Source organism: Marmota marmota, unplaced genomic scaffold (genome assembly GCF_001458135.2).
Source record: "Marmota marmota marmota unplaced genomic scaffold, marMar, whole genome shotgun sequence".
Lineage (NCBI taxonomy): Eukaryota > Metazoa > Chordata > Mammalia > Rodentia > Sciuridae > Marmota > Marmota marmota.
This window is the reverse complement of record NW_026000244.1, coordinates 532,009-556,240: the sequence shown is the minus strand read 5'-3', so window position 1 is coordinate 556,240 and position 24,232 is coordinate 532,009. Positions and strand designations below refer to the sequence as shown.

Genomic DNA, 24,232 nt, shown 5'->3' with positions numbered 1-24,232 from the left:
AATTAAAAACTATATCTAGTGACAACAACATATCTCTTCAGATTTGTACTATTGCAAACATTTAGAATTAATACCTCTTACTCAATTACAATCTAGTGTAGATTTTGCAGGCCAGCTGGATGAAAGCACTGATATTAGAAGCTACACAGTGCTTTTAGTTGTTAATGTCACGTATGCATGGAAGGATGATTTCATGGAGGATTTTTTTGTGCTTTTTTAAATTTAACCTCTCATTTAAGTGAATTAGATATTTTTACAGAATTGGAAAAGTTCATTTTTGGTCAATATAAATTAAACTGAAAGAAATGTACAAGAATTACAAGTGATAGAACAGTAAGCTAACTGGAAAACACAGCATAGTGATTAAAAAATTGCTGGAAGTTACTAATAATGGTGCTATGTGGAATCATTCATTTTTCATGATGTATATACATCATGAAGCTTTAGCATCCAGAGAAATTCCACAGAATCTCATGGACGTATTGGAAAATGCAGTAAATATTGTTAATATTATTAAAGAAAGCTCACTGCATAGCTGACTTATTGGAATATTATATTCAGAAATTGAAATTAATCACACCCACTTACTGTATCATATAAAAGTTAATTGGTTGTCTCAGGGAAAAATCTAACCAGGGTGTAAGAGCTAAAGAATGAGATTCACAGTTTTCTCATTGAAAAAAAAAATCTCATTTAGCCAATATTTTTGAAGATGATATTTGGGTAACAAAATTGGCATATTTAACTGATATATTTGGCATTTTAATGAACTGAATTTAAAACTACATGGGAAAAAACATGGTATTTTCCAACATGTTGAATGTATCCAAGCATTCTCAAAGAGATTGTTGTCAAGGCAAGCAAGGCTTAAAAGTAATCGTCCTAGCTATTACATGTTCCCAAAGTTTTTATGACATATTGAAGAGAACATTATTAATAAAACAATTTGAAGGAAATGAAATTAGAAGTATTGTTGTATATCACTTCTCTATCTCAAACATTGAACCATTTCTTTCTAGAAGAGAAACTTGAGACATTTCCATTCGCTTTTCAAAACCCTGAATCAATGATCAAGTTAAACTTAGTACCTGAAGAAGAAAATGAATTATTGTAGCATAGTTCTTCATATATGTTGAAGAATGATTATGAGACCCTAAATTTATCAGCATTTTGGATTAAGATAGAGGAAGCCTTTTTTGCTAATTAGAAAGAGGATACTGCTATTACTACCATTCACAACAGCTAGTTTGTGTGAGGTGGGCTTTTCCATCTTAACCCAGTTAAAATCAAAGGGAGGAGACAGACTGCATGGCACAGCAGGTATGTGGGTAGTATCATCTTCCTGTGCTCTAGACTGGAAAGAGCTGTTGAACAGAAAGCACACTTCTCACATTAAACCAAATCTTCCCTAGATTTTGCTTTTGTATTATTTTTAATGTTATTTTGTAATATTTTCCACTGTATTTAAATGTTAGTGGAACACAGTATGTGATAACTTCATTATGCTTCCTATTATGCTTTAATAATAATAAAATCAATGATTTTATGTTTATGGAACTAGGAAAATACAAACAATAAGAAATTCTAGAGAGGATGTGGAAAAAAATGGAATACTTTTTCACAATTGTAGGAATTGTAAATTAGTACAACCAGTATGAAAATCAGTATGGAGGATCCTCAAAAGACTAGGCATGGAACCACCATATGACCCAGTTATACCACTCCTCAGTATTTATCCTAAAGAATTGTAAGTCATCATACTACAGTGATACATGCATAGCATGTTTATAGTATAGCCAAATTATGCAACCAGCCTACCTGTACTTCAACAGATGAATGGATAAAAAATGTGGTATATATACTCAATGTAGTTTTATTCACCCATAAAGAAAAATGAAATTATGTCATTTGAAGGAAAATGGATGGAACCGTTATGTTAAATGAAATAAACCAATTTCAGAAGGTCAAGGGACATTCATGTTTTCTCTCATATGTGGAAGCTAGAGAGAAAAATGGAAAAAGAAGTTTGGAGGCTGGGATTTTATGAAAATTGAAAGAGTGTCAGTAGCATAAAGGGATCCAGCAGGTGGGAGAAAGGGAGGAAGGGGGGAAAGGTTGGGGAGTAGGGATATTGACCAAATTATATTGTTATATTTTGTACATGTATGGATATAAGAGAACAAATCCCATAATTTTGTATAGTTATAATGTACCAATAAAAATGTAGAAAATGAAAAAATAAATTAATTTAAAAATTAAAAAAAAAACTTTGTGACCTACTGTAGACCTACAATTTCTTCAGATAAAAGAGACTGAGGGGTAATCATTAACTAATCAAGCAGCATGTCAATCCAATCCATTTCTATACACATCTCTCTTTGCTCATAAAGCTGCTCTGTCTTGTGTTAATCTTTCCCCTCTCCTGATCTTGGAGCTGAAGATGCCGAGGCTTCGGTTTCTACAGAGAACTGTTGTAGTGCAATTAATTACACACTCATATTGACATTGCTTGTGACTCTTGGTAAGCTTTCTACCTATGGGAAAGGTTTTGCTATAAAATTTCCTCATTCTGATTTTACTTTATGAAATACCATTTGATCTATGGGCAGCTAGTGCTTGTGTAATAAGAAAGATCCTTATTAAAAAGTCTGGGGGTAGGGCAGAAAAGGGAAGTCAAATAAAATGACAATTACTATTTTTAAAAAATAAAGGAATTAACTTTGGATACTTGCTGAATATAATTATCTTAAATACTATCAAATTAATATTAAATATTTTTCTCTTGAGCTGTTTCAAAGCATATTATAATTGAGGTTTTATGGCAAAATGTATACAAAATAAAAGCCAACAGTGAGTTCTGTCTCATAGAGAGCATAAAAGGGGAACAAAAAAAGAAAATGAATTTTATCACTGCGTTGTGCCCTAGAGGCTGTAGGAAGGCTTTGGCAGAGGTGGGAGTGACTATAGGACATGTCTTCATTCCTAGCAGTTCAGGATACAAATGTGATATTCAGTTTTGAAACACTGTGCTGATATCTCCCTGGTGTACTGACTAAAGCAACTTGTGTTCTAGCAAAAGCACTGTAATCTTTCAAACTGGAGCTCTGGCTCTTCTTCAGTACATGGTACTTGCTTCTTCTTGATGTTCATTAGTAAAAACAAAAGCACTGGACTGAGGCAGAGGAAATCCACAACAACCCCCACCCCAGCCACCAGCTAGCAGACCTCCTAACTGGTTTTTAAGCTGCTCACACCTGTCACCCAAGAACAGCACATCCAATCCGCAGCAGCAGCAACAGCAAAGAACTAGTATCCCAGAATCTTCCCAATAGGACAAGAGTTCCTGGCTGCAGCCCAGACAGGCTGACAAGGGAAGTCACAAAGCTCAGGTTGTTGAGGGGGGGATGTGTGCTTCTTGATCTTAAATGGGCCAACAGTTCCCAGCTGGTACATAGGGAGAGGCTGGCACAGGTCGCACAAGAAGCCAGAGCTGGGAGGGACTGTCCTGTCAGTGACAGAAGAGTTCTATTCTGGACCGGAAATCATCAGGAGTGAGGGTGGTCAGGGCACTGCCTCTGCCAAGGCCCCTGACATCCAGGCCTCTCACTCTCAAGGATCTGCACCAGGCCATGAGACCTGGAGGGCCTGATGCTAAGTAGCTGAACTAGAGCTGATTGAGAGCAAGCCTTGAATTGAGAGTCTGGGAGACTGCAGTGGTTGTGAAGGCTTTGGCGAAATGAATGTTGGCAGGGCAGCTTGGGGTTAGCATGGGCTGATCTTGGTTCTTGGTCCTAGTGAGGCTGTGGGCCTGGGCTGCCCCAAGTGGTCAGCCAGTGCCACATGGGGGAGACAGCTTGTTCCTCACTTTGGAGGATCATTGCAGCAGAGCAAAGGAGGGGTTGAGAGGATCTTAGTGGAGCCCTGTGGATGGTGGCAGCTGTATCCTACAGGCACTGCCTCCCTTAGTCACACTTCTGCTGGAGGTGATTGAGCCCTGTGGCAAGCTGGAGCCAGAATTATATTGTAAAGCTATAACCGCGGCAGGGACTGGCTCAGGAGTAGGGTGCTCACCTGGCATGGGCGAGGCCCTGGGTTCTATCCCTAGTTCCTCTCCCTGCAAAAAGCTGGAATCATCCTGGGCAGGAAGACTGTGGCTTGCATTTTCTTTCCCAAGGCAAGAGGTCAGATGCAGGCCCAGGTCACTCCTTGCATCTCCCTGGCCTTGCTCTTGTCTTCCATCTCCCCCTCCTGCAAGCCTCCTTTTCTCCCCACCAGATCTGCAGGGCTCCCTCGTCTCCTCCCACTTGGAGGGGTCATCTGCAGCTTTGGGTGGTGAGTGACCATTCTTTCCTTCTCTGCTCCTTCTGGAAGGGCCCAGCCCAAGGACCTCTTTTCCGCAGCTGGGCACTTTGCCCACATTGGACCCTTTCTCATTCTCCCTGTCACAGTCCACCTGGCCTCCTGACTACCTCCAAGTCAGTTGTAACTGCATCTGCAGCATAGTGGGGGTGGGGGCTCATGCCTGCCCCTTAGAGTGGCATCTGAGCTCCCTGCACTGTGCTTAGTACTAGAACATTCCCTGCACATGCAGGTGCTCCGAGCATCGTGGTGCCTAAATTAATTCCCCAAAGTAGAGGCAGGAGGACTGAGGCTTTGCCCTGACAAGTTGGCCTTGGGGTCAAGCCCAGACCCCACAGGCTGTCCTTAGTAGTGGCCAAGCAGAGGGAAGCAGTGCCCAGACAGTGCCAGGTGGGGGTGGAAGACAAAGCAGGGGACCCCCAAGAGCACTCAGGCTTTCTGACATATCCTTGATAAAGGAAGCAGGTGGATTGAGCGCATCTCTCCATGAACCTCAGTGGTCTCACCTCCTCCCCCAGCCCAGGTACCCCAGGAAAATCAGCTGCAGCCTGCAGTCAGAGGTCTCCCCTTTCTCTCCAGAGCTTCTAGGGATTAACAGATCTCTCTGTTAACTTGCTAGACAGCCATTAATGCCCAGTTGGGAGTGTGCACCCCAGCAGGGAGGCTGGTGACTAGTGAGCCCCTCATATTTCCCTGTGTCCCTGAAGTGTGCGTGGGCAGGCATCCCACAGTTGAAGTGCATTGCTGTGTCTCCCTGGGGCCTTGCAGATGCAGGGTGTCAGAGCTTGTTCCCCACCCTCCTGGGGGAGTCTGTGTGGCCTTCTAGGTGGAACCCTGGCCCCTCCACACAGGTATGCTGGTGCTGCTCTCACTGGACTACCTGACCTCGCTCTTCTACTGTATCCCCAAGGCTGTGCTGGCCACCATTATCATCATGGCTGTGAACCCACTGTATGACACCAAGATCTTTGGGACACTCTGGTATGTTAAGAGTATGTATATGGATCAGGCAGCAGAGCCCACACCTGTCACCTGGGAGGCTCAGACAGGAGGATGGCTAGTAGGAGAGCAGCTGGGCAACTTTAGCAGGATCCTCTGTTAAAATACAAAGGGCTGGGGTGTGGCTTAGTGTGAGAGCCCTTGCCTAGCCTGTATGAGGCCATGCAGTGCAGTCTCCAGTGCTAAAAAATATGTATATTTTTTACAAAAGGAGAGAACATTGTAGCACTGTGTCTGCAGCACTGAGGGCATGCTTAACCACATTCATCCTCACAAATTTGTTCTATTTTGCTTACTTAAGTGTAAGAACTTATGAAGTTTGTGTGGCTTCCTTCCCATGACCCCAGTGAGTCACCAAATGAAAGGAGTGGTTATTTTATCCATGGGCTTCCATGCACATTTCATATTTAGAGTAGCTTTGGAATACATTGTCATGCCTGTATGCAATATAAGGCTCTCTTGAGGGAAACTGAGGCTTGTGGGGGTGAAACATTTCTAAGTCACATATGTTGGGGGGACTTTATGGCTGCACTTTGACCTCAGAACACCTCCTCAGCAAAGGAAACCTATGAGTCTGGGGGTTTGTGGTACCCACACACCTCTATCCTGAGCCTTTTGATAGCTCCAATGCTCTCCTCCCTCTGAGGTCCCTTGAGGGAAGGCCCAGGCATGTCCTGCCTGAACCTCAGGCACAAGAAGGTCTTCCTCTCTCCAAGGCAAATGTACCAGGTGTGGCCTGTGGCTGCTGCCCCTGAGGCTCCATAAACGGGAGCCCCTGGGGCTGCTTTGGATCCATGACCACCGTTGCTTCATGTGTGAGGACCAGAAGGCTGTCCTGCTGACTGCAGGGTGCATTGGGCTCAGGTGGTAGTGGGAAGCCAGGGAGGAGAGGCGCCTCTCAGCAGACTTTTCTCCCAGGGCTGGACCTGCTACCTCTCTGCATTTGGTTCCTGCTGTGTTTCTGGTAGGACCAGTACAGCAGGCTGGATGGGATTCTGGTGTCCTTGCTCATCCTCCTGCACTCCATAGCCAGGCCCAAGACCCAAGTGTAGATCAGGGGTGGGCACTCAGTGGTGGGACTCCTTGGCCTGGCTGTCCTGGTGTTTGAGTTCATGGGTGATTTCAGTCTCGGCTGAATATGATGTCCTTTGGTCATGCACTATAGCAGTCTCCACAGTGCCTGGCCTCCTGCCAGTGCCCCCTTCTGTTCCTCCAGCACCCTGGGCTCAACATGGGCTTCCTGCTTGGGACAGGCAAGGCCTGACAGAGGCTGTGTCCAACCTGCCTCCAGGACTCAATCTTTTCCCTCTGCCTTCCAAGGTGTCAGAGGAGCCGGTCCTTTTCTTGCAGCCAATCAGTGGCCTGCACTTCTCTGACATTGAGGCCCTGTGGGAGATGATACTGAACCAGGTCTTGGAAGGTATGTGGCTGGGCTGAGGTCACTGTGAGTTCCCACTGCCCTCTATTCCACTACTCTTTGTTCTCCTGCCCTAGCTTTCAGGACCAAAGGACCAGCCCCAGCCATCAGGGAGACACTTACCTGCTTGCACAATTGTGAGGTTGACACACAGATCTGCAGTGAGCACTGGACCCCAGAACACCCTGCTGTCTGCTTCAGCAAGGACCACAGTGCCCCAAGTGTGGCTCCCCCTGCCATGTGGGTCCTGCCACCCTGACATTCTCACTAGGTGTGACAGAGTGGACTGTCCGCCAGGATCCCCATAGCTCTGAGCAGTCCTGGAGTGCACACATCTACAGCATCGACTACACCATGGTGCTAGAGCTCGGTGAACTCCTGGAGGACTTCCACAGGAAGGGTGCTGCTCTGGTCTTTGTGGGTCTACAGGTAGGCATGGCCTGACCCCTTTCCTCTGACCTGGTTCCTGACAGCCTAACCTTCACCTCTGCCTGTCCTCCAGGGGCCACTCCCCTGCTATCAGTATCAATCCATGTCTGCAGCCAGACTATATTCAGCACTGAGGACATCTGGCTCCAGAGCCATGTTCATGGCTCATGGTTGTCACATTCTTGGTGGTTTATGCACAGCACTCCTCCTGGTGGTATTTAGAGACCATTCATATAGAGATCTCTCCCCTGGCAGCAGATCCCCAGGCAGGCTGCCCTCCTTCCACCTATCTATGTCCTGGCTGCCTACCCTGTGTGTTGGGCAAGTGGGCTTGTGCCCTGGACTGGAGCACATCTGTTCACGGGTGCTCTACCGGCTGCTGACCTAAAAGGGGTTTCAGTACTTCTATATCCTCGAGGAGGCAGGTGGGTGCAGAGGACATTCTCCAGTGAGCTGGACAGTCCAGCATGTCCACACTCTTAGGGATCAAGACAGGACAGGACATGATCGGAACAGCCAGAAACTCTGGGAAAGGGGAGGGCCCTAGGGGATGGGTGGAACCTTGTATCTTCCTTCTCTGCAGATGTTTTAAATATTTGTGTGTGTTTGTGGTAATCTTTAAATACAAAGAAATACCTTAAATATCTCTCCTTGATTGTGCATCTACCAATCAAGATAACATATCACTCCTTCTAGAAAGTCTTCTCAGGCCTTCACCCTTAGAAAGAACCACTGTTAAAGCCAGCATGGTGGCACACAGCTATTATCCCAGCAACTCAGAAGGCTAACACAGGAAGAGTGCAAGGTCAAGGACAGGCTCAGCAACATATAGATCCTGTCTCAAAGTAAAATGTGAAAAAGGGCTGGGAACATGGCTCAGGGGTAGAGCACTTGACTAGTGTGCTTAACACCTAGATTCCAGCACTGCAAAAAAGAAAAATAAAGATTGTTTTTGTGTCTGACTTTCTGGGCTCAGTGCATTCTCTGTGAGATTCCTCTGGTTTGTAACTAGAAGCCATTCAAATGCAGAGGACCAAAAGGTAAGAGAACCTGGCACAACTGCAGGAAGCCAGCAGTACCCAGCAGAGAGATGGACTACACAGGAGGATGACCTGCTCAGAGACTCAGGCAGAGCCCACCAGAGCTAGTGATGCTGACCCAGATGGCCGACCCCTTCCTGGCACTAGACCCTAAAGGCCAGCCTTTAATTTCATTGAACAAACTGAGGCACCCTTACTTCTGCTTTTTTTCATATTTATTTTTTTCTTTTTACTTATACATGACAGTAGAGTTTATTTGACATATTTATACAAATGACATATGTCTTACACTAGTTAAGATCTGAGTCTTGAATTTGTATTTTATATGGAGATTTATTGTGGTGTATTTATATATGTGTACAGAAAAATAATGTCAGATTCATTTCACTCTCTTTCCTATTCCTGTCCCCATTATGTTCCCTTCATTCTCTGTGGTTGCTGTTTATTTTTTAATGGCTGAATATGTTTATTTTGAGTAAACTGTATGATGCTACATATTTGTACCCCTGAGAGGAAAATGTATATTGTAACAGTGTAAGGGTCCCGCGAAGCGTCGGAGGAAGAGACCACCAAGGGACCGCGACTCATGCAACAGCAAGTGGGGTTTATTGAGATTCCAGCATGCTGGGGCTCCATGCTCACTCAAGAAGGGAGAACAGCCCAGAGTCCAGAGCAGGGGCTGAGCACTGCTTAAGTACACTTCTTGGGGAGGGCGGGGACTTTACATACATCACAGTTTCCTTTAACAAATCATCATACACCGCGGGAAAATCAAACAACAATTCTTAGACTTGATTAGTACATACATTGGAGGGAACAGGTCGGGCGGGGGTGATAGGTCAGTTCTAAAGCGGGGTACACATTCAAACTGATTGGTTTAGGCCCTGTGATGCCTACGTGCAAGATCGCACAGACCCCTTAAGTTATTAAACAACCAGGCAGTCAGGGGAAATATTTACTGGGCGGTTCCAAGCATTGTCTTAACAGCTACAGGAATTTCAGGTTTTGCATGTAGCATAGGAACTTAACAATACCTAGTCCTTCACTTTTTAACTCAGACCCTGCAGCTTAGGAACTTTACAATGCCCGGTCTTTTGCACTTTAACTTTTACCCTTTAACTTCAATTTCTTTTACCCTTACAACAGCTAGCAAAATGAAGAAATCTTGATTTTTATAATATTAAGCAGCATACTTAATATCTGTAGATTATTGAATAGCACAATCATATATGTATCATCAAATTTTATACTTAATAGTATATTTCAAGTGCTCAGAATACCTGAAGGACCTGCCTATTTCTAATTTGAACAGATCCATTTTCCTGCATGGTATTTTGGGTTATACCCAGCTGTCCCTGAATGTGATATAAAGTAGAATTTTTGATTCAATTGCAAATAACAAATATATCCAAAAAAAGAGATTCTAAAGTTGTACATTCTTATGATAATCCATTCTCAATGAATACTATCATGAGTCTCTTGCATCTTTAGAATAATTTTTGCTTAGCATTCAAAAAATATGGTAAAGACAAGATTAGAACAATGTCAAAATCTTCACAAATTTCTCCATTTTACCCACTCTACTCAAGCCTTTCCTTGCCCTGGATATTAAATCCAGAACCCCTCACATGCTAGTCAATTATTCTATCACTGAGCACCATTCCTACTACTTGGAAGAAGTACTTCTACTTGTGGCCACAGCTCCTGTTGGGCAGGTATTCCTCCATTGCTACAGACCTTGCTCATTTCTGGGTCACCTTCCTTCTTGTCTCTGAAGGGGAAAGCAGACATGGCTTCGAATTTGTGGCCTGTTCATTAGTATTTTGTCATTCTCCATTGTTGCCATTAACCTTTGGCAAACTCTTTAATTATACTTCTGTGAGGATTTTCACTTCTGTGAAACCGTAAATTTTTTTCAGCACATTGTGGTGTTCCCTCTCTCTCTTTTTCCTAGAATAAGCTGAAAACTAGGGACATTAATTCTCCTTTAAAGGTCTGGTAAACTCAATTGAGAATACAATAGGATCTGGTCTTTACTTTGTTGGAAAGCTTGTTATTACAGCTTCAATATCATTAGTTTTTAATGGTCTGTATAGGTTTGCCATATGCTCTTGGTTCAACTGTAGTAGGTTTTATATGTCTAAAAATTTGAACTTTTTTTCTATATTTTTTAATTTATTAGAATATAAGTTTTCAAAAAAAGTCCATAATGATCCTTTAGATTTCAGAGATGTTTGTTATCTCCTTTTTCATCTCCAATTTTATTAATCTGAGTCATCTCTTTCTTTTGGTTAGTTAGAATGAGGGTTTATCAGTCTTGTTTAACATTTTGAAGAGCCAACTCTTTGTTTCCTTAATCCTTTGTATTTTTATTTTCTATTTCTTCGTTAATTATTTATTTCCTTCTACTGATTTAGAAATCATTTTGTTCCTTTTTTTTATAGGGCCTTGAAGTGCATTATTAGGTTGTTATTAGAATCTTTCTGAATTTATTTTTTTTTATTTGTTCTAACTAGGTATACATGACAGCAGAATGCATTTCAATTCATTGTACACAAATGGAGCACAACTTTTCATTTCTCTGGTTGTATACGATGTAGAGTTACACCATATGTGCAGTCATGTATGTACCTAGGATAATGATGTTCATCTCATTCCACCATCTTTTCTGTTCCCATGCCCTCCCTCTCCCTCCCTTCCCTTTACTCAAAGTTCCTCCATTCTTTTCACACCACCCCCATTATGGACCAGCATCCACTTATCAGGAACAACATTCAGCCTTTGATTATTTGGGATTGGCTTACTTTGCTTAGCATGATATTCTCCAACTCCATCCATTTACTGGCAAATGCCATGGTCTTGTTCTCTTTTAATGCTAAGTAATATTCCATTTTATGTATATTTTACAGTTTCTTTATCCATTCATCTGTTGAAGGGCATCTAGGTTGGTTCCACAGTTTAGCTATTGTGAATTGAGCTGCTGTGTCACTATAATATGCTGATTTTAAATCTTTTGGGTGTAGACTGTTGAGAGCCACAGAAGGAGTGGTTGAGAGGTGATGGCAGCGAGCCATTAAGATGATGATAATTAAGTTAAGCTGTGTATAATTGCTGTGACTGGATGATGCTGGATTGGAGCAGGCTGTGTATTCAGTTGTATATGGACCCCTGCTGTCCGGCAATAGGGCGGCTCCTGCTGCCTTGGGCGCCCGCTATTTTTCAGTTCTGGGGAGTTTCCCATTGAGTTCCCGTTGGGTTCCCATGGAGTTCGTGGAGCCTGGTGGAGAGCTGAGAGAGTTCCCCGGGGAGTGCGCGTGGAGTGCTGGTGGAGTTCGGGCAATAAGGGAGTTCCTGTTTGAACCTACAAGTGCCTCGTGGTGGCTCGGTTATTTTGTGCCCAGCCAGACTGCGGCAGTAGACCAAGAAGCAGGATAACTGGGTCAAATGGTGGTTCGATTCCAAGTTTCTGAGGAATCTCCATAGTGGTTGCACCAATTTGCAGTCCTACCAGCAATGTATGAGTATAACTTTTTCACCACATTCTCACCAATACTTATTATTGCTTGTATTCTTGATAATTGCCATTTGGATTGGAGTGAGATGAGATCTTAGAATAGTTTTGGTTTGCATTTCTCAAATTGCTAGAGATGTTGGGGAACACTTGTTCATATATTTGTTAGCCGATTGTATATCTTATTCTGAGAATTGTCTCTTCAGTTCTTACTTCTGCTTTTTTAGAGCTTGAAAAACTTATATCTTTTGCAGAGAAATAACTTCAGCAAGAGACTTAGCCCTACAAAATCTGTGAAGACTCTGTCCCAGAACACAAAGCGTGCCCTGCTCTCTTGTGTCTAAAGGCCCTCAATGGGTGTCTAATGTTGAAGATTCTCCCAGAAGGTCCCTGTCACTGTGATTTGATACTGGATGCCATATGATAGACATGCTGGCCTGATGGGGCAGAGAAAAGGCTATGAGATGACCCCAGAAGAAGAGGGAGCCCATGGGGAGGCCAGGTATAACTCTGGTGTTCTTTAGGACAACTGGAAAAACCTTCTGCCTGTCCCCTGGGCATAGAGCTTTTTAGGAGAGTGGCTTGGCAAGAGCCCACCAAAATGACAGATCAGGTGACAGAGGAAGGAAGAGGGTTTCGCAGCTTGGTGGGAAAGGCATGCTCTACCCAGAACCTGCCTGGACCTACAATGAGCTCTAGCCAGGTAGGAGACTCAGCGACATCAGATCTTGATGCAGCATCCATGCTGTGGCTGGGGAGGACACCAAGGTGAACCAAATGACTTCAACTCTGTTTAAAAGTGATTCTGTTTTTTTTTTTTTAATTGAAGCAATAGCTTTGGCATTTTTGTAAAAATCATAAATGCCTATTGTAAAAAATGCAGAAAACCACTTTCCTAGCCTCTTTGCACTCTGATGATCACCCAGAACTTCCTATCCCTGGGATTCATGCATCTGTCAGCATGTGGGCACACTACTGGCTCCATGTGCTCCATTCATGGTGCTCTGTGACCTACATTCTCATACATCATTTGCTATGAATTACTGTGAAAATGAACAGTGTCAGGATAAATGGTTTCTAATGTCTGCATCTATATCATAATATTCATAGTGAGCTCTCTGTTCAACTGGAATATGGATTGTTTTACTCTAAAAATTCATTTGTTTTGTTTTATTTTAGGGGGATTTATTTTTTTTGGTGGTACCAGGGTTTGAACCCAGAGGCACTGAGCCACACCCCAGCCCTTTGTATTGATTTTTTTGAAATTTTGAGGTAGGGTCAGCCTAAGTTGCTGAGACTTGGATCCTATTGTGAATTGAGCTGCTGTGAACATTGATGTGGCTGTGTCACCATAGTATGCTGATTTTTGTTAGAGTCTGTAAACAAGTCAGGATGGCGCCTGGCATTTTGCCAGAGAAATGTTAGAGTCTGTAAAAAAGTCTGGATGGTGCCTGGCAAAATGCCAGAGGGAGTGGTTTGTGAAGTAACACCAGCGAGCCATTAAGTGTGGAGATTCCTTATTGGTTGACTGATGTATCTAGTTTATGTTAATTAGATAAGCTGTGTGGAATGTATAAATACCTCTGTTGTCCTGCAATAAACGGCTCCCACTCCTGCTGTATCAACGTACACAAGTTGTTCGTCACCCCCCACCCCGGTTATTTTGCTGCAGCCAGCCGGACTGTGGCAGATTTTAAGTCTTTTGTGTGTAGCCAAGGAGTGGGATAACTGAGGTCAAATGTTCGATTCCAAGTTTCTGATGAATCTCCATACTGCTTTCTCCCAAGCTGCTGGGATGACAGACTCAGCGTGAATTTTATAGGACCAGAGCATCTCAGTTTGGACCAGTTGTTCTTGAGGGACATTGGTGGCTGCATATATATTATAATATCCATAGTGAGCTCTCTGTTCAACTGGAAAATGGATTATGAACAGATTGTTTTACCCTAAAATTCACTTGTTTTGTTTTAGTTTAGGAGGGACAGCACAGTGGTGGAGTATTCAAATCCAGGTGCTGTTCCAAGCAGGTGCATGTGCATGCCTGCACTCTTGCCTTGGGCTGCAAGAGAGTGAGGCTCTGGACAAAGGGGTATGGGGCCTACCAGGGCTATGCCCGAGACCAGGGTCCCCAGCTTTTCCCCGGACTGGGTGAACTTATCTCTCCAATCCTTACCTTCCACACCTAGGTGATCTTTCCAAGGGCTACTGCCCAGGTTGGAGCAGGTGTGCATTGTGGCAGAGCTGGTAACCTGACCTCCTTCCCCCCATCTTGCCTGGTTTACCTCTCTCTCTGCACCTCAATAATCACATGTTCATACCTGTACCCTCCATATCCTGGGGCTACACATCCATGGATTCAACCTGACTCCATTCTTCTTTAAAAGAAAGTCCGAGCTGGCTCGGTGGTCCACACCTGTAATCCCAGTGACTCTCAGGGCTGAGGCAGGAGGATCACAAAAGTCTCCCAATTCCAGGACAGCCTGGGCAGCTTAGCAAGACCTTTTCTCAATATAAAAATAAATAAGTAAAAAGAACAGGAGATGTAGTTCAGTGGTAAAGCACCCTGGGATATGATCCCCAGTGCCAAATGGAAAAGAAAATTAAATAACAAAATAAATAAATAAATAAAGGCCACCAGGAGTGGAACCACAGAGCTGATTGGAATGAGGAATGTACCTTTTTGAATCATAATTTTTGTAGAAAAATCATCGTTATAAAATGTGTCTTATGTGGCTCTGCCCTTTGTAAACTCAGCCAATTCTGTTTCCCTGTTTTTTTTTTTAATTGAAGCAATAGCTTTGGCGTTTTTGTAAAAATCATAAATGCCTATTGTAAAAAATGCAGAAAACCACTTTCCTAGCCTCTTTGCACTCTGATGATCACCCAGAACTTCCTATCCCTGGGATTCATGCATCTGTCAGCATGTGGGCACACTACTGGCTCCATGTGCTCCATTCATGGTGCTCTGTGACCTACATTCTCATACACCATTTGCTATGAATTAGCAAATGCATGGATGAAGTTTATCCCATCATGTGAATTTGTGCAGTGCCAGGCAGATGGGTTTTCCAGAAGACTCCTGGAAAAGGCTCATGAAGCTACTGCTTGCCGTGAGATGAATCTGGCCCCATCTGCAGGTGAGTGGGGTTCCTAACTCCATGTGGCTATGAATATGGCCTTACTTGGAAATGGAGTCTTTGAAGATGCAATTAGTTTTTGTTGGTTTTTTTTTTTTTAATTTTGTTTTAATTGTAGTTGGACACAATACCTTTATTTTATTTTTATGTGAAGCTGAGGATAGAACCCAATGCCCTTCCCATAAGTGCTCTACTGCTGATCCACAACCCCAGTCCCAGATGTAATTAATTTAATTCTGATTATATTGTAGTGGTCCAGGATAGGCCCTAAGTTTAATATGAGCAGTGTCCTTGTAAGAAGAGACAGAAGCCCAGACATACAGGAAGACACCACTGTTGATGCAAAGAGATCAGGATGTAAAATATAAGCCCAGCACACTCAGGATACAGCTCAGACATCCAGGGCTCTGCCCTGCTTTAAGGTCATTGACCATTGGGGGGAGGGCAGGAGGTGTGGAGTAGAGTCTGGCTGCTGGAGCCGAGAAGGAGACAGGAGCCAGGAGGGTCATGGGTCATATCAGGGGCACACATCTTATATGCATGCAGGCATGTATAACTATTTTTTAAATAATAATAATTATTATTCTTTTTTGGTACCAGGAATTGAACCCTGGGATGCTCTACTACTGAGCCACATCCTCAACCCCCAGTCCTTTTTATTTTTTATTTTCAGAAGGGATCTTACTAAGTTGCTTAGGATCTTGCTAAATTGCTGAGGCTGGCTTTGAACTTGTGATCCTCCTGCCTCAGCCTCCCCAGCTGCTGGGATTACAGGAGTGCACCACTGTGCCTGGCTTTTTTTTCAATAGATGGTCTCTATATTGCCCCAGCTGGCCTTGAACTCCTAGCCTCAAACTGTCCCCCGGCCTCAGCCTCCTGTGCCTGACTCAATAGCTGTAGAATTTTGATGGAGGTGAAATCACATTTTATAAAATTGCCTCCCCCCTTTTCTGTGATGCAGGGAATGGAACGAGGGCCTCTTGTGTGCCAGGCAAGTGCTCTACCATTAGCTCATCTAGCCTCCTTACTAGCTGGGATTATCAGTATGCACCATTGTGCATGGCTTAAAATTAATCCTTTTAAGTGATAGTCCGGGGACCTTCAGCTCACAATGTTGCCCAGCCACCCACTCTGTCTAGTTCTGAGCCATTTTCATTACACCAAAATAGAGCTCTATCACCATTATACAGCTACCTCAGATTCTGGCCTCTCCCAGGCACCCACAGTTCTAGCAAATGCACAGCCCAGATATATCAGCTCAGCTGCACCCCAGCCTTCACCCCGTTTTCTACATTCAGGCAGCAGTGAGGGTAAATTAGTGCGTTTCAAAGTTTTCAACAAATGACCCTGAAGGGGAAATGCTTTTTTAATACTAGATGAATCAAATCAGGTTATGCTGTCGACAGCCCAGCTGGGTCAGGGCAGTGGGACAGGTGGCCAAGACCCCAGGGCAGACACCCAAAGTTGGGCATTGAGACAGGTTTCCTAAGAAGTGCTACAGAAGGTCCCATGGAGAACAGGGGAGGGGTGGGACTTTGTGCTTCTCCAGGGAATAGTGTTCCATCCCCACAGTGCCTTTCCCTCTCCAGTGTGCTCTAATCTGCACTAGTTTCCCCAGGGAGGGGTTGTGGGGGTTACCAGCAGATCAGCTTAGCTAGCTTTGTCCCACCCAAAGTACCCAGAGAACTTGGTGAGCACACACAAAAGAACTTGGTGAGCACACACAAAAGTAGCTTTCTACAGGTAACACTAACTTGCCCTGATTCCCAGCAAGTGTGAGAGAACGCCAGTGTCCATGGGACAATGTGTACTGTGGACATTCTGGCCCAGCTATGCTCTCTAATTAGTGCCTTGACATGGCTAGGTTCTTGTGAACAGAGAGGGAGACTTAAGGGACATGGTGTTTCATTGTCCTCTTTTTCCAGGGATGACAGGTCAAAGAAATCCAGCCTTGCTAAGGAGGGATGCCTTCCAGGAACTCCACAGAGGAAGTACACCTCCCTGTTTTCAAGGATGCCACAGAATTGGAGGGGGTAGCAGGGATGAGCCAAGTCAAAATGCTACAGAAGTCACTATCCTTACAAAGCTCCACCATTTTTCTTAAATAAATGCTCCCAGATTGCTGTCTCCACTGGTTAATTTCCAGACTTCTTATGAAACTTTCAGTATTATTCTATGTGGCCCTGAAGGACTGTAGAGATAAGAGCAAGCTAAGATTTTAAGAGAGAGAGTTGAAGGGAAACATTTAGCATAGAGAGGGAATCAGGAGGAAGGAGCATGGGAAGGAGTGGGAAGATACTAGAGATGAAGTGGGCCAAATTATATTTCCCTGTAGGTACAAATACACCCCTATGATATTCATCATCCTGTATAATTAACACACACCAATAAAATGTAGTGTTTTTTTTTTTTTTCCTAATTTCCAGAATTCTTAAAAAGCTGATTGGGCCTTTTTTTTTTTTTTTGCAAGTTTTCTCACTGAGAAAGGTTGAGGTGAGAATTCTCAGCAGCCCCCACTTGAATTTCTCTGATGTCTCTGAAGTTCACATTTAAGAAATAAATGAATTAGCATCATAAGTTCCCTGTGAAGGAGGACAGTGACCCACTAGCTGGCCATGCAATTCTGTTAGGGGATGGCAACCAAAACTAAAAGAATATGACTCATCCTGGGCACAGGGGCCACACCTGTAATCCCAGCCACTCTGGAGGCTGAGATGGGAAGATCCCAAGGCTCTCCTTGCCCTCTGTGGTGGGTGTGAGGAGGATTCGGTGACCCCGAGCCCGCAGAAATCAGGATCAGAGCCTCCTCCATTACCTGTCAGGCGCAAAGCGGCAGGGCAGGGGACGCCTGGGGGGGGGGGGAGGAGCGGTGATCTGGGAGGGTGCCAGGTCCTCTGGGGGAATCACGTGGTGGGGAATTCCGGTCACATCCCTACATACCCAGCGGTGGCTAGGAGGCTGGCTGAGAGGAGGCGCCGCGGGGCACGTGACCTGTGGATGAAAAGAGCGCGGGACCGCGGCTAGGCTCTTTGCGCTGTAGGTGCCAGCGGGTAGGTGGCAGGATCTCCCTGGGCAGGATTCAGACATGCGGGATGCTGCAGGTCTTGTGGGTACCAAGGGTCCCTGTGGCAAGGATTCACTCCTTGGATACCGGATTCCATTGCATAGGGTGCGGGGAGACGGAATATAGGTCTCCTGGGCGCCAGAGACCTCTAGAGAAGGTGATGCGGGATGCAGGTGCGGGTTATGAGTCTCGCTGGGCTGGGTGCTGTCCAGTGGGTACTTAAGGTCCCACGGGTCGGGGTGCAAGGCCGGGTGGTGAGGAGGCCCTGGGGCAGTGTTGCGTCCTTAAGCGCAGGCCGCCTGCTCCTGCTAGTTCAAAGTTTTGGTTTCGCAGGGCTGCGGTTCAGCGCTGTCCCGACCCCAGCTCTCCGGCTGCAGGCGGTGGGGCTGCAGGCCTTTCCTGGGTAGGGTGCGACATCCCTGGAGGACAGTCCACCTACCTGTGTCCCGCTCCAGCCCGGGGGTCTGCAGGAGCCCCCAGACAGCACAGCTGGGGTGAAAAGCTGCAGCTAGAGCGCTTAGCGCAGCAGGACGTGGGATCTGGGACCCGCGGCTCCGCCTCTGTAACCGCTGTAGTGACTTTTAGGAGAAAGGCTCGCTTTCCAAGCAGCTTTGCAGGCTGCCTAGGGGTCATCTGTGTTAGGCCAAGGTTCTTCCATAGCTGAAGGTCCACCTGAGTTCCCTGCCCACCTTCCCCAAGTTCTCAGTGGTTGTCTGGAAAGCTGGTCTGGCCTGCAGTCTGAGCTGCAGTCTTAGCCTCCCTGGGTGATGGCCGAGACAGAAGGGGGCTTCTGGATGGAAGGGGATCCAGGGCAGAGTGGGACTTGGGATTGGGCAATGACCATGAGCAACCACAGGAGTCAAACTGCTGCTAGATTTCCATTGGCCCGGGAACTTTCTGGCTACAGCAATCTCACTTTCTCACAAAATGAAACTTAAATGGGACTGTGGTCACATGACAGGAGGCACAGTTTATAGCTGCTGCCTTGGGAACTCTTGCTTCTCTTTCAGACCTGCAGGGGAAGGGACACTGGGCTAGAGGATCCCCCAGCCAGAGACAGCACATCTCCTGCCAGGAGGCCTCCAAGTTCTGTAGCCAGTGTGAAGAGAGGCTGCCTCCTACAGCCCCAGGACCAGGCAAATCCCAAGAGGCACTGGGGTAAGTGGAGAGTGTGGGCATCTGTGCCTTCCAGGCAGATGGGAGCAAGGCCAGCTTGCAGCCTCAGAGAGGCCTGACCCTCCCCCCACAGAACTCTTCCCAGGGGGCACTTTCCTCAAGCAGTTCAGAAACCACACCAGGGTCTTGGGGGAGGATAGGGCTGATCTTGCAGGGGTTGTCCCAGTGTGGCCTTCTGGTGCTCCCTGCCTTTTCCATGATTTGACCTGTCCTTCATCTGCCTGTGTAGATTCTGAGAACAATAACTCCTTGGTGGCCTAATCCCTGAAGGAAGAGATGGAATGCAGGGAAGTGCTGAAGGAAGATGGGGACCTGTGCTTGTCCCCAGGCTCCAGTGATTGGCAGGAAAATGCAGCTGAGCCCAGTTCCGATGAAGGGTCCTGGACCATCCAAAGAGTGAGTGAGCCATGCTGCCTCCACCCATCCCTGCCCCTGCTCTGTTTCCCTGGTGGCTAAGCTGGGCTGTCTGAGTCACCCTCACTGCCTCCATGTGTCCCCTGCTGCCCGACTTTTTCCCTGCAAACTTACTGCACTGCAGTCCAGCTGGCCCTAGAAGTGCTACCACATGGGCAGTGGCCTGGCTGCCCCAGTGTCTGGTCCATCCCCACAGGAGTCTACGGGCTTCAGGCCCTGGGTCTCCACCTTCCTTTCCCAGCCCTAGACCAAATATGTGGGTGTCTGAGGAGCTGTGGCTGGGCCATGAGTGGGTCCCACTATCCTCTGGGTCTATGTGTCGAGGTATGGGGCTGGGTGCACCTCTACTGTGCTGCAGGGCCTGTGTGTGGGTGCTCCCTGGTTGGCAGGTGCTCTTCCTCAGAGTGAGGTCCCATTGGCCTCTGGGAGTTGTCAGGCACTGGGGAATTATTGTTTGGTAAAGGAACCCACTGGAGCCCCAGGAAGTTTCTGAGAGGGATCTCTCTGCAGGTGTTCAGGAGCACTAGGTGTGCTCCCTGATTCAGCTCCAGCTCACAGACAACCAGAGTGTGGCACCTGCTCCCAGGCTTCCTCCTGGGCACGGAGGGGATTGGGGCTTTCTGTTCCTGGGCTGGGTCTGGTTTGTGAGGTTCCTTGCAGAGGGTGCTCTGTGGTTCGGAGTGTGGCAGTGACATACTGGGGTGCAATATATGTGATGCCTGCAGGGGAAGGTATATGTGTGTAGTGTCTGGTGTATGTAGTGTGTGTGAGGTGAGTGTTGATTTGTGCATGTGTGCCAGGGTGCAAGGCCTGTCTGTGAGGAAAGAGGTGTGTGTGTGTGGTGTATGGTTGTGTCCTTTCCCTGAAGTCACCTCTTCCTCAGCAGGGAAGGCCACCCAAACCTGGATTTTGAGGGATACTGAAGGCTTGGCTGAAACTTCCAGTGAGAGTCACCACAGAGACACTTAGGGCATGACAATTAAAAATGTTGCATTGCACAGCAGGACAAGGTTCTTTTTAAACATTCATAGAGTAAATTGAAGAATCTTTGTGGAAGAAAAAAATGAGTAATAGCCAGATACCATAGCTGTGCTCAATGGTACATGCCTGTAATCTCAGTGACCAGGAGGCCCAGGCAGGAGGATCCAAAGTTCAAGGCCAGCCTCAGCAGCTTAGTAAGACCCTGTCGCAAAAAAAAAAAAAAAAGAAGATGAAAAAAGAAAACAATTGAGGACAAGAGCCCTGTGTCCAATCTCAACTTCATACCTTAAGAAACTAGGAAAAGGTGAGGAAACTAAACCCAAAGACAAAGAAGGAAGGAAATACTAAATATTAGAGCAGAGATTTTTTGAAAAGGAGAGAATAGAAGAGCAACAGAGAAAAACCAATGAATCAAAAGGTTGAGTCTTTCAAAAGACCAACAAGATCCATAAACTTTTAGACTAATTAAAAAAAAAGAGATAATATGTAAAGAACTCAGAAGGTCAAGGGTCCTATATTTTATCTCTTATATGGAAGCTATAGAACAAAAAGGGAAAGGAAAGGGGGGGCAGACCTCATGACAATCAAAGGGAGACCAGTGGAAGAAAAGAAGGTGCAGGTGGGAGGTGGGGAGGAGGGGAACTGCTGGGGAGGAATCCTGGCAAAATGGTATTGTTACATTGTGTATTGCATGCACCAATATGCAACAACAAACACCATCAATGTGTGCAATTGCAAAACACGAATGAGCAAAGATTCCAGACTGGGGTAGAGCCCTTGCCTAGCACATGGGTTCCATCCTCAACACCACATGAAAATAAACAAACAAACAAATAAAGCATATATTTTTAAAAGGTGTGAAAGAAACTAAAGTAGAAATGAAGGTGAAGACATTACTGATGACTTTATAGAAATAAAACTCAATTTGAGGGAATATCATAGAGTTGGCATTTGGTCACCAAATGTTTAACAAAACTTACTTAATTGTGGCATCGAAAGCACTAGAAACAAAAGGAAAAAGTAGAAAAATTGGACTTTATCAAAATTTAAACTTTTTTCATTTAGAGGAGGAGAAGAAAAACTGAAAAGGCAGCCAATGGAATGGAGAGGTATTTGTAAATCATGTATCAGATAAGGGTTTAGTATCCATGATATATAAAGAACTCATGACTCAACAACAAAAAGACAGTCCAACTTAATTCTGGACAGAAGATTTGCCTGAAGCAGACTGCCTTCCCCTCCCTTCTTTCTTCATACTGGGAATTGAATCCAGGGCCTCCTGCATGCTAGACCAACACTACCACTGAACAGCATCCCAGTCCTTATTTTATTTGGAGATGGTCTCACTAAATCACCCAGGCTGGCCTTGAACTTGAGATCCTCTTGCCTCAGCCTCTGGAGCAGCTGCAATAACAATTATGCACTGCCACACCTGGGTTGCAAAAGCTTTTCTCCAAAGAAAACATACAAGAGGCCAAGAAGCCTGTGAAAGGCATCAGCACCCATTGGTGGTTAAGTGCAATGCAAAACCTCTTGACACACTACCTAAAACACACTAGGATAGCTGTGATAAGAAGTGTCAAATCACAGGGGTCGGTGAGGAGGTGGAGAAGTTGGAGCTGTGGTGTCATGCTGGGGGGAATGTGAAGTCCTACAGCTACTCTGTAAAGGAGTGTGGCAGCTTATCAGAAAGTTAAATTCAGAATGCCATATGACCCAGTAGTTCCACTAAGTATTCATCCAAGAGAAAAGAGATCAGGTGTTTGAACAAATGCCTGTCTGCACATTCAGAGCAGCAGAGCCATGGCAGTCCAGTGGCACAGCAACCCAGGTTGTCCTCAGCGGGTGAACAGCAGGTAAACTACTTAGGCTGTATACACTCGGTGGAATATCAGTCAGCCATAATAAAGAAGGAAGTGTACATATCCAAACTGTAAGGAGGGTGGACCTCAGAAACGCAGTGCTACAAGAAGGAACCCGAGGTGCAAGGCACAAACTGTGTGAGGCCTGTTATAGGAAACATGCAGAACAAGCTCATCCAGAGAGATGAGTAGCTCAGAATTGGCAGGGGTTGGGGGCACTGTGAGATTGGTTGCTTTTGGGGTGATGAAGTGGGAGCGTAGTACAGGTGGTGATTGACGACATTGTTGAGTGTTTACTTTCAAATGTTTGGGGCAGGGGTGTGGCTCCGTGTGGAGCACTTGCCAGCATGTGTGAGTCCCTGGGTTCCAGCCCCAGCGCTACAAAACAGCAGCAAAACCATTCCAAACTGTCTATTTTTGTATGATTTTCGCACTGTGTGTGGTGTTGTCATAGGAGATTTATTTAAAACACATGCCTGAAGGTGCAGAAGCTGCAACTGAAAGAAACTGGGAGCTAAGTGCACAGGTGAGCACGGTAAGTGTCTCTGGGCAGTGGCTTCCCAGTCCCATAGTGAGCCTGCATCATGCTTCACCTGAGCTGGTATTGCTGTTGAGAGAAGGTCTCCGAGCTAAGACCTGATGTTCCCAGGAGGTGGGCAGAGCCTGGGGGTGGCCTGGACCTCAGAAGCCAGGATGAAGTCACCAGCCACTTCCCAGCCCTCCCCAGCAGAACTGAGCATGTCCTACCACCTGCCCAAGAGAGTGCTATGGTCCACAGGGCCATGGGGAGGTGGCCAGCCTCCTTCTGGCCCTTTTTTCAGTGGCCACTGGATGCTGGCTTGTGGGCTTCTGCTTGCTGGCTCTGCATCCTTCCAGAGGCTCAGAGATTTGTTCTTCCGGCAGCAAGGAAGCGACCTAGCAGGGGCCTGAGTGGGTCAGGTGGGAGGCTCCAAGTGGCCCTAGGCCCTCAGTGGCTTCCCTTCCTCAGCCTTTTGCTGGTATGATTTGACAGAGGCTTCCTGGTGGAGGCACACCTGGACTCCGGAGGCTCTGAAGGCTGTGCTTGGCTGAGTGTTGGGTGCCTGGAATGACCTGCCCCCTCTGGTGCCTCTGCAGCTGTATTTGTTGGAAGCAGGGGCCCAGGTGTTCAGGTGGATGCTCCAGGGGACCAGGACCTGATTTGCCCACCTGCATCCCCCTTCCTATTGGCCTCAGCTGCCTTGGGCTCTGTGTTGTGTTTTCCCTGCTCCATGAGGTTTCCCTAATTGGGCCTGGCTGAGGCAGGGCTCCAGGGTATGTGGGTGACCCTGCACTGTCTGAAGGGGTCATGTCTCAACAGGTAGTGGCCTCTGGACCTTCTGTAGATGCCATAGAGGATGTACCTGGTGAGCAGGCAGCTGCCCAGCGCCTTCCCAGCAAGAGGAGAATGAATGAGGCTGCTCTGTGCGAGGGCTTGAACACCTTCACTGCGGACGATGAGCAGGTAGTCTGTGTTTCTGGCTGCAGAGCCTCCCGCCAGCCCTGGAATAGCTGGTCACCCTCACGCCTCCACTGAGAGGGCTGAGCTGGGAACTGGGCTATTTGTGAGGCAGCAGCACCATTCAGGTTTTGGGCCTTGTGGCAGGTCATTTTGGGGGTGCCATCTTTCTGTTCTGTGCTGCACATCCTGCCTGCTCACCCTGACTCCCAGCTTCTATTTCTTGTGGAAGTCTCTCCCTTGACATCCACAGGCCACCCAGGGGTCTACTTACCAGCCAGGTGGCATCCAAGTTGGGCACAGGCCCATCAGCAGGCTGTGCTTGAGACACCAGTGGTATGGTGTGTACCCTACTGAGCTTTATGT

At 46.1% G+C, this 24,232-nt stretch overlaps 1 pseudogene; it reads left to right on the top strand.

The window, feature by feature from the left end:
* The first annotated feature begins 11,803 nt into the window (after nucleotides 1-11,803).
* LOC107159594 overlaps nucleotides 11,804-24,232 on the top strand; it is a 109,290-nt pseudogene continuing 96,861 nt past the window's right edge.